Source organism: Microcaecilia unicolor, chromosome 1 (genome assembly GCF_901765095.1).
Source record: "Microcaecilia unicolor chromosome 1, aMicUni1.1, whole genome shotgun sequence".
NCBI lineage: Eukaryota > Metazoa > Chordata > Amphibia > Gymnophiona > Siphonopidae > Microcaecilia > Microcaecilia unicolor.
Window position 1 is genome coordinate 296,545,157 of NC_044031.1, and position 10,957 is coordinate 296,556,113.

The following is a 10,957-nucleotide window of genomic DNA, read 5'->3' on the forward strand; positions in this document are numbered from 1 at the left end:
AGAGAAAGAGGGAAACCAACAGAGGGAAGGATTGGGGAGAGAGAGAAAGAGGGGAAAACAACAGAGGGAAGGATTGGGGAGAGAGAGAAAGAGGGAAACCAACAGAAGGAAGGATTGGGGAGAGAGAGAAAGAGGGAAACCAACAGAGGGAAGGATTGGGGGGAGAGAGAAAGAGGGAAAACAACAGAGGGAAGGATTGGGGAGAGAGAGGGAAAAACAGATGGAAGGATGGGGAGAGAGAGGGAAAAACAGATGGAAGGATTGGGGAGAGAGGGGAAAAACAGATGGAAGGATTGGGGAGAGAGGGGAAAAACAGATGGAAGGATGGGGAGAGAGAGAAAGAGGGAAAACAACAGAGGGAAGGATTGGGGAGAGAGAGGGGAAAACAGATGGAAGGATGGGGAGAGAGAGGGAAAAACAGATGGAAGGATGGGGAGAGAGAGGGAAAAATACAGATGGAAGGATTGGGGAGAGAGGGAAAAACAGATGGAAGGATGGGAAAGAGAGGGAAAACAGATGGAAGGATGGGGAGAGAGAGGGGGAAAAACAGATGGAAGGATGTGGAGAGAGGGAAAAACAGATGGAAGGATGGGGAGAGAGAGAGGGAAAACGGAAGGATAGGGAGAGAAAGAGGCAAGACGCTGGATGGAAGAATGCAGATAGAAATAGGGGAGACACTGGAAGGATGGGGAGAGAAAGCAGAGCTGCTGGATGGAAAAGGGGAATAGAGAAAGACTGGAGAATAAGAGGAAGGGGCATGGGGAGAACAAGGGTGAGGAAAAGATGAAAAGCCACAGGTAGATGAAGGAAATTAAAGAATGGATAGTAAGAATGAATTAAATCTGGACAGAGAGAGAGCCTGAAAAATATTGAAGAAAGCAATGAAAAAGGAGATAAAAATGACAAATGGCACAGAAGAGTTAAGCGAAAACAAAGGAAAGGAGAATCACAGACTGGGACCAATATGGAAAGAAAAACAGTCACCAGACAACAAAGGTAGAAAAAAATCATTTTATTTTCATTGTAGTGTTTGTAATATGTCCAATTTGAGAATTTACATTGGCTGTCTTATTTTGCACTGGGTATACTGGAGCTGTAAGAGCTTACAGAAATTATTTATAATGAAAAGAAATCACGTTATTTTTTTCTCCTATAGTACTGTAATATTTTCAATGATGTCTGTTTATATGCGCCATGGCTGGTATAGGGGGTGTGGTTAATGTGGGTGTGGCTATCATAGGGGTGGAGCCATATGTGGTGACCCCGCCCATAATGAGTACCGGCACCTTTTTTTCTACAAAAAAAGCACTGTATATATATATATATTTATTTTTTTAATGTTTACAGTATGTTTTGTAAGCATTGCTATTTTAGTTCTGTTTTAGTTTTTTATATCATCTTGTTTTATCCATCAGTCGATACTTTTTTTTATTGTACATTTTATCTAATTTTGGTTGTTTTGTATTTATTTTTGTGTAGATTTACCTGACCCCTGAGGCAGGCCCCTGTGCCGAAACATGGCCGTGTTGGGTCGTTTTTATGCTGCTTACATTAAAGACTTCTTGAAATCCTCCTTGGACTTACCTCACTTTTTATGTTTGTTACCACCTCTGCACCTACCATGGCCACACCTCTAGTAGGAGTGCATGATAGAATTTGTGCATGCATGTGGTAGAATACTGACTAAGGACAGTTGCCTGCATAAGCGCTAATTTGTGCCAATTAAGGCCAACTGTAGCCTTTATTGCTCATTAACATCAATTATCAGTTTGTTAATGTATTAATTTACACATGCAATTGTCATTATATAACTTGCATGCAGAACGTTCTGTGCAAAATGTAAAGTTGGGTGCACAAGTTTATAGAATCCAAGGGTATGCGCATAAAGGGGGGAATTCTATACATGGTGCTCAAATATGGTCACCAAAAAAATCAGTGCTAAGCACTATTCTAAAAGGGCGCTCATCCTCTTTCGAATAGCACAATGTCGACTCCCATAGCCAAATGTAGGCACCAGATTTACTCCTGCTGAAACCTGGTATAAATGCTGGTGCCCATGTTAAGTGTGCTGAGGCAGTGTTCTGTAACTACGTGAGAAACTTTTTGGAATGCCCCTCACATGACCATGGCCACTCCCTTTTGATGTATGTGGTAGTTGAATGAGGTGCCATGCCTCATAGAATAGCACACAGCCATTTACATGTGCAAATCCTTAGTGGTGCTAATTAACTCAACAATTGGTTGTTGGCACCCAATCATTCGTAGTTAAGGGCTCATTACTCAATTTGTGCTTACATCTTGAGCGTGTAAATCTGGGCACTAAATATACAATCTTGGCGGGGGGGAATATGCACACTTTCCTTAAAGAATGCATGATATTTGCACAGAGTTCATGCTTTTTCCTCAACAGGCACATGAACATTCTATCGGGAAACAGCATGCACTATGTGCAAATAGCACACACTCTTTAAGGAGAACATACACTATCCTGCTTATTTTCGAAGGAGATCGCCAGCCATCTTCCGACACAAGTCGGTAGATGGCCGGCCATCTCCTGAACCCGGCCAAATTGGTATAATGGAAAGCTGATTTTGGCCGGCTCCAACTGCTTTCCATCGCAGAGCCGGCCAAAGTTAAAGGGGGCATTTTGAAAGGGTATAGAAGGCGGGACGGGGGCGTGGTTATGAGATGGCCAACGGAAAAAAGAAGGCCGGCTCGGACGAGCATTTTGCCGGCTTCACTTGGTCCATTTATTTTTAGGACCAAGCCTCAAAAAAGTGCCCCAATTGACCAGATGACCACTGGAGGGAATTGGGGATCACCTCCCCTTACTCCCCCAGTGGTCACCAACCCCCTCCGACCCAAAAAAATAAAAATAAAAAAACATTTTTGTGCCAGCCTCTATGCCAGCCTGAAATATCATACCCAGCTCCCTGACAGCAGTATGCAGGTTCCTGGAGCTGAGGGATACAAAGAGGTATATAGAGGAGGCTTACTGAGATGTTGTAATGAAGTCCCACTTCCAGTCTGGCAGCCCCTGTGCAGCCTTGGAGGAGGGAGGTCTCCTAGAAGGAGATCATCACCCTGGTAAAGCAGGAAGTAATACTGTAGCCAGGACCTGACCACTAGGGGATGCTATATCCTATCACACTGAGGATGTGCCTCCAGGAGCTTCTGCCCAGGACAGAGGGTTTAGGACAGCTGCTGTAGTTGGTGATTCGATCATTAGACATATAGATAGCTGGGTGGCTGGTGGACATGAGGATTGCCTGTTCACTTGCCTGCCTGTTGCAAAGGTCATGGACCTCATGCATCACATAGGATTTTACATAGTGCTGCGGAGGAGCCAACTGTCTTGGTATATGTGGGTACCAATCACATATGAAAATGTGGGAGGGAAGTTCTGGAAGCCAAATTTAGGCTTTTAGGTAAAAAACAAAACAAAACTCTGAAATCCAGATCCTCCAGGGCAGCATTTTCAGAAATGCTTCCTGTTCCACGTGCAGGACCCAAGAGGCAGGCAGAGCTCTGAAGTCTCATTGCATTGTTGAGACAATAGTGCAGGGATGAGGGATTTAGATTTGTTAGGAACTAGGCAACATTCTGGGATAGGGGAGCCTGTTCTGAAAAGATGGTCTCCACCTTAACCAAGATAAACCAGGCTGCTGACACTAACATTTAAAAAGGAGATAGAGCAGCTTTTAAATTAAAATGGGGGTAAAGCCTCAAGTCACCCAGAGCACATGGTTTGGTGTGGAGTATCCTTGAAGGATACTATTGAAACTGGACCTTTAGGGAATCCTAATAGAAAGGTTTCAATAATGCTGAAAGAGATCCAGGAGTGTTAAATGGCAGAAAGTGTAAAGGATGCAAATTATCCCCATCAACTTCAAAACAGTTTGTAGACTCAAGGAAAAAACATAATTTGAAGTGTCTATATACAAATGCTAGAATCTTAATGTAGCGCCCCTTAGGTTTCAGCGCTGCTTGATTTCTACTGCAGTAGCAAAACTCGCTATCGGTCACAGTGGTCGGGGTAAGAAGTTCTCCTCTGAAATCAAGCACACTTCCACCTGGCACTACTGCCTTTATGCAAAATGTAAATTAAATAAAAGAAAATTTTAATAAACAGAGTTGATTTTTTTTTCAGAGTGTGGGGATCACCTATTCACCGGAGTCAAACAACGGACCACAATGTATAAAGTAACAGGTTTCTTTATTTTCCAACCAAAATTTGAATAACAATTAAAACGCTTATTAATTTTTCAGAAAAACACACTTTCCTTCCTAATCTGAAAACGTATAATGATGTTAAAAAAAATACTTTTAAAAGGCTAACTTCAAATGGTTTTCTCTTGCTCTAATGACAAAATGCAACATTATGAATTTTTTACTAACTTTACTCCATTCATAACTCACAATAATTTCAATAGTTGTTTTTTTTTCTTTCTAAGACTTAAGAATTCTCAGAACCAAGAACTTCCTCCCAGCAAAACTTTTGTTAGATAAGTACTTTTATAATCATTCAGCTTCACTTCTACGGTTTACCAAAGAACACATTTTCTTTGTGTTGAAATTCGTTTTAACTTTTCTTCACAGGTTTATTTCAAGTACTTCAGGATCCTTTAATCAGGTAAGTGTTATGTCTTTTATTTAAAAAGATGGCTATAGCATAAAACTAAACTTTTTCTTATTCAATAGGCCCAAAAATTAAAAAAAACCGTGTGCACACAAAAAAATATAACTCTGGAAAAACATCTAAAAATTCACTTATCCTCCTGGTCACTGCCAAAACATAACAAACGTAACAAGTGCCCTCCAGCTCTCAGACAGGAATTTTCTTACTGTGACCAGAACTCTGCTGCCACTCTGGAGCAGCTTGCATTAACACACTGCCTGTCAGGGACAAGAACTCTAACACTATTGTAACACTGACTCAGGAGTTCAGTTCAGGCACTAGTACCAGATAAACTGAATCCTAAGCCCAAACCCAGCTTCCATCTGTCAGACTCTCCTCAAAACCAATTCTGAGCCTAAAATTAAAAAAAAAAAAACAGTGAACCTGCAGGTCGCTCTCTAGCCACCCTGTACTCAGATTATCCTGTGCTGTCCTTGGGCTTATTCCCCAAGATATATTCCTAAATACAATCTTCCTGACTGCCCTATTTCTAAAAGAATAATGAAAATTCTCCTCCCTTCAACTGAACTGAAATCTATCCAGTTCAACACCTTTAAGGTGTTCTCTCAGAGCAAGCCTCTCAAAACTTTACATAATGACTACCATTTTCACTCTTCAAATCCATTAAGGACCGCCATCAGAAGTCCATCTTTTTTTTTAAATGGCCAAAGAAACTGTCTTTCTCTGACTTCACTTTCAGGCCTACACAGTGCTCCGGAGCCATACTGAGCATGTGTGAAGTTTGCATTACCCAGTAATGCTCTGTTTGCCTTTCCCCTCACTGATGTCTAACCAGACACAGTGACTGGTCACAAACTTTCCCAGTTTTAGCCCTGATCTTCTCTGAAGCCACCCCACAGGGTGACTAACCCAGAAATGAGCCAAAATAAATCCCTGTACTCCTCCAGACCCCTAAATGAAACCAGAAATTCCTCAGACCGCCCCTGAAGCACAGAAAAGTTACCAGCAGTTCTGGGAAAAAGGTAAGAAAATTTTTATTACTACTTCCTAACCCTATTACATTAAAAAAAATAAGATGGGAGAGTTGGAGTATATAGCACTAACTGAAGAGGTAGATACAGTATAATAGGCATCTCAGAGACGTGGTGGAAAGAGGAAAATCAATGGGGCACTGTTATCAGGCTACAAATTTAATTGCAATTGCAATGATAGAGTGGATCAAATTGTAGGGGGGCTGTGCTGTGTTGAAGAGGGAATTGAGTCAAACAATAGCAGTGTGGAATCCTTGTGGATAGAAATTCCATGTGTGAAGGGAAGGAGTATATTGGGTGGCAGTATTACTGTCCGCCAGGAGAAAACAAACAGACAGATGAAGAAATGCTTACAAAATTTAGGAAAGCTAGCAAACTGGGCAACATTATAATAATGGGTGATTTCAATTACCTTAGTATTTTTATTTATTTATTTTTGTTACATTTGTACCCCATGCTTTCCCACTCATGGCAGGCTCAATGTGGCAATGGAGGGTTAAGTGACTTGCCCAGAGTCACAAGGAGCTGCCTGTGCCTGAAAGGGGACTCAAACTCAGTTCCTCAGGACCAAAGTCCACCACCCTAACCACTAGGCCACTAGGCCACTCCCGAAGGTAAGTCTTGTATATTTCAATGAAAAAATAGTGGAGAAAAAAAAAAGACTTCAGAACACATCGGAGGCACCTCAGTTTGAAAGATTTTGTTAAGTGCCGCAAGAGACTTGTTGGGTGGAGAATACATGCTTTCTTGGATATTTATAGATTAAATACATTTTTCCCCTGAAGCAGCCTGATAAAGGCGAAACAGGGCTCCCCTGTTGGGATGATTGTGGATTATTAAAAACAAGGAATAGGGCAAACAAAAAGGAATATTCTGCCTTCCAAGATAAGTAATGAACTTTTCAAGATACTCGCTATTAAATTGAGTCTCTCCTTTATTGTATCCTTGAAAGGTGGTTTTGTTTTTTATTTCATGAATATTTACTTATCAGTGGAGTTTTTTTTTTTTTGTAGACTGATGATTAAAAGGAGTCCTCTTTATTTATGAAGGTGTGTCTTTCAAACTGAGGTGCCTCCGATTTGTACTGAAGTCTTTTTTTCTCCACCACTTTTTCATTGAAATATACAAGACTTACCTTCGGATACTAAGATAATACATGTAAAAATAGTAACACCTTTTTCAGGTACATCAGAAGTATAAAGTCTGTGAGGGAATCCATAAGACTTTTAGTTCATAAAGGAGCAAAAGGGACACTCAGGGAGGACAAGGTCATAGCGGAGATATCGAATGAATTCTTTGCTTTGGGCTTTATAGAAGACGATTTAAGAGATCTACCTATACCGGAAATGGTTTTCAAAAATGACGACGTGGAGGAACTGAAAGAAATTTTGGTGAGCCTGGAAGATGTACTGAGCCAAATCAACAAGTTAAAGAATGAAAAATCACCTGGACCAGATGGTATACACCCCAGGGTACTGAAAGAACTCAAACATGAAATTGCTGATCTGCTGTGAGTGATATGTAACCTGTTGTTAAAACTGTCCATACTGCCTGAATATTGGAGGGTGACCAATGTAACACTGATTTTTAAAAAGGGTTCCAGGGCTGATCTGGAAAATTACAGACCAGTAAGCCCAACCTCAGTGCTGGGCAAAATAGTGGAAACTATAATAAAGAATAAAATTGCAGAACATGTAACAATCATGGTTTAATGGGACAGAATCAGCATGGGTTCAGTCAAGGGAAGTCTTCCCTCACCAATTTGCTTCATTTCTTTGAGAGACTCCTGAGAAAATTATAAAGTCATGAGTTAGGAGGCAGTGTCCTTCTGTGGAGTAGGAAAAGTGTGATCAAATGCTCAGGACAAGAACCATCAAACATTTTATAAACCCAACAGGCCAATTTAAAAGAGATGTGTGCATCAATAGAAAGCCAATGAAGCCTAACCAAACAAGGGGTAGGATGATCAAATTATTTCTTTTTGAACACCATCTTAGCAGCAGTATTCTGCAAAAGTTATAATTTTGAAATTAAATGAGTGGATAGAACACTGTATATACCGTTATAATAATCTACAGATGCTAAAACCACAGTCTGCACTAAGACAGAAAAATGCTTCTCTGGTAATAATGATCTAACATACCTAAGTTGATGCAATTAAAAATAAATACAGATTTAGGGCATCTTTTACTAAGGCGTGCTCACGTTTGTAGTATGCGCTAAAATTGTGGGCGTGCTAAATATTAGAGAGGCCCATAGGAATGCACTGGCATCTTTAATGTTTAGCGCACCCACAATTTTAGCGTGTGCTAAAAACGTGAGCGCGCCTTAGTAAAAGACACCCTTAGTTACCGCATTAATTTGAGGTATCATTAATAAAGAGGTGTCCAAAAATACCCCAAGTACCTTTGATACTTTTTCCACGTTTAGGATTAACCCATCCAAGTAAAACTAATTTCTTAGGGATGGCATTCTCTTGTCTGCTAAGCCATAGAAGTTTGGTTTTATCCCTATTTAATTTAAACCCATGTATAGCACATTGGTCTTCTATTCTACTTCTACAAGTTGAAACACATGATAAAACGATGAACTGTCATCATTAATTGCTATTAATACAAATATGCCATCTGCATATGAGAAAAACATAGGCCCAATAGTGGAAAAACCAAGACAAAATGAAGACAAATAAATATTAAACAAGGATGGTGAGAGTGGGAAGCTTTGGGGAACACCAAAAGGTGATCTCCAATCTGAGGAAAAGCATTCAATATTTTTCTTATAAAATCTGAGTCAGAAAATCTTGCATCCAGTTCAAAACTTTACCTGTAATACCTAGAGAACTCAATTTATGCAATAGAATGTTATTATCTACTATGTCAAATGCAGCTGTGAGATCAAACTGTAGCAGTATAGATTTATTTATTTATTGCATTTGTATCCCACATTTTCCCACCTCTCTGCAGGCTCAGTGTGGCTTACAATACATCATGAATGGTAGAAATATATAAGAGAATATACATTTAGTATTACATAAGGATGTTGGGTTATATGATAATGATGAAACATGATAGTAGTGTAGCAAGCAAATATTATAAGACAATTCTAGATTTATGAGTAGGAGTTCACATTTGTTGATCTTTATGGTATGCCTTGCTTTGCTTTCACTTCAGTTGTAATTACCAATGATACTGCTTCAGTTGAATGAAAGGGCCTAAACCCAAACTGTAGATGATGTAAACAATCATACTTAGAAAATCAGACAATAACTGCACCACATAAACTTCTAAGAACTTAGCAAGCAATTGAATACTAGCCACAGGTTGGTAATTAGCAGGTTGCCTAGCATCCAGCTTTACACCCTTAAGAATTAGTGTCAATTAAATCACCCAATAGGGTGGAAAAGATGCCATCTGTAGAAAGTCATTTTTCTAAGGTTACTAGCCATTCAATTATACGTTCTGGAGGATTAGCTATCAAGTAAGCTGGACAACTATCCAATAAGCAACTGGATTTAGAAAGATTTTTCAATAAAAATGTAGCTTTGTCAATTGTTACAAGAAGAAAATCGGACCATAATCTATCAGCTGGATGGATAGCAATCAAACACACTAACCACCCAGTTTACAAAGCTGCGCAGCAACGCTGACATAGTCCATTTGAAGTAAATAGGCTGTGTCAGCGCTAGCGCGGCTTTGCAAACAGGGTGGTAAAAGAGGTTGACAACTACTAATTCTAAATCAGGAGTAAATGAACTTCTAATTTTACAAATTTTCTCTGAAAAATAAGAAGCTAACTGGTCTGCAGAGGAAAGCTGAGTCAAGCGGAAGATATCCAGAAGGACCAGACTGAAGTCGCAGATATTAACAGCCAAAAATAATTTATTAAGACCCTTTTTTAACAGCCAAAAATAATTTATTAAGACCCTACACGGTCCGTGTTTCGGCCAAGGCCGAAACACAGACCGTGTAGGGTCTTAATAAATTATTTTTGGCTGTTAAAAAAAAGGGTCTTAATAAATTATTTTTGGCTGTTAACATCTGTGACTTTAGTCTGGTCCTTCTGGATATCTTTCGCTTGACTTGTTGTTTCCTTGTGTGTTTTTGCGGGAGAATTGGACTCTCTTTGTTGTTCTTCGAAGAAAGCTGAGTGTCAATATTATCTAAATTCAAAGTAGTCAGCCTATGAATGATACTAAAAAGTTTCTTTCAGTCCAAAAAACTATCTTCTATCTGAGACATATGCCCATTTAGCTGACTGCAGCCTTCTATTGTTTAACAACTCTTTTCCATGTATCTTTCATGTAAGAAGTTTTTGATCTTCTCCGTCCATGTTCCAACCGGCGTCAAGCTCTTTTCAAAGTAGCCAACCCTTTAGTATTCCAAGGGACCTGATGTTTAGTCAAACCTGATTTATAAACTGTTGGGGATAAAGGGAATGGACCTCCTCCTATAAGAGGAAAGGCTAAAGAGGTTAGGCTTCTTCAGCTTTGGAAAAGAGATGGCTGAAGGGGGATATGATTGAGGTCTACACAATCCTGAGTGCAATAGAACAGGTAAAAGTGAATTGAATTTTTTTACTCTTTCAAAAAGTACAAAGACCAGGGGACACTCAATTGACTGTGAAGGACTGGAATTCACCCCATACTGTGTTAGACAACATTTTCAGTGTAGGAGTATCCAGGTGCCTTGTAACATAGAAACATAAAACTTTTGTACTGGAGAAGATATTAGACATATATATTCTTCCCAGTAATAATGCTTCATTGCTAGTGAGGTTTATTTTTCACCTAACACCATAGGAGAAAAATGTGTCATCTGTCTCTGAAATCCTAGTTTTGCCTACTTTCCAAAAATATGAGGCAGAATGAAATATTATGCAGCTACTTTTTCTTAGTAAGGTAAACAAGTATTTTGTTACAGATATCACTGACGCATCTGTGACCCTCCCTTCATTTGATTTAATTATCACATTTGAACAGCAGGGTATCCAAACATTACTGATGTATTTTTAAACTGAACACAATGAGGATTTAAAAATTAGGTAACACCTTGTCAAGTTCTCACACTTCATAGTAAAAGCACTCCAAATGAACAGAAATTATGAGTTAGCATACAAAGCAGATTAAGGAATTCTATCAACAATCTCAAAGACCACACTTCATGCCGTTTCAGGAAAATTAATTTGTTAATGGAAATTTTACAATATAGACCTGCAGATCAATATTATAGAGTGACAGCCTCTTTCTCAATAAGTGCTCTAGCTGGGTCCTCTGTGAATTTTAGTACCA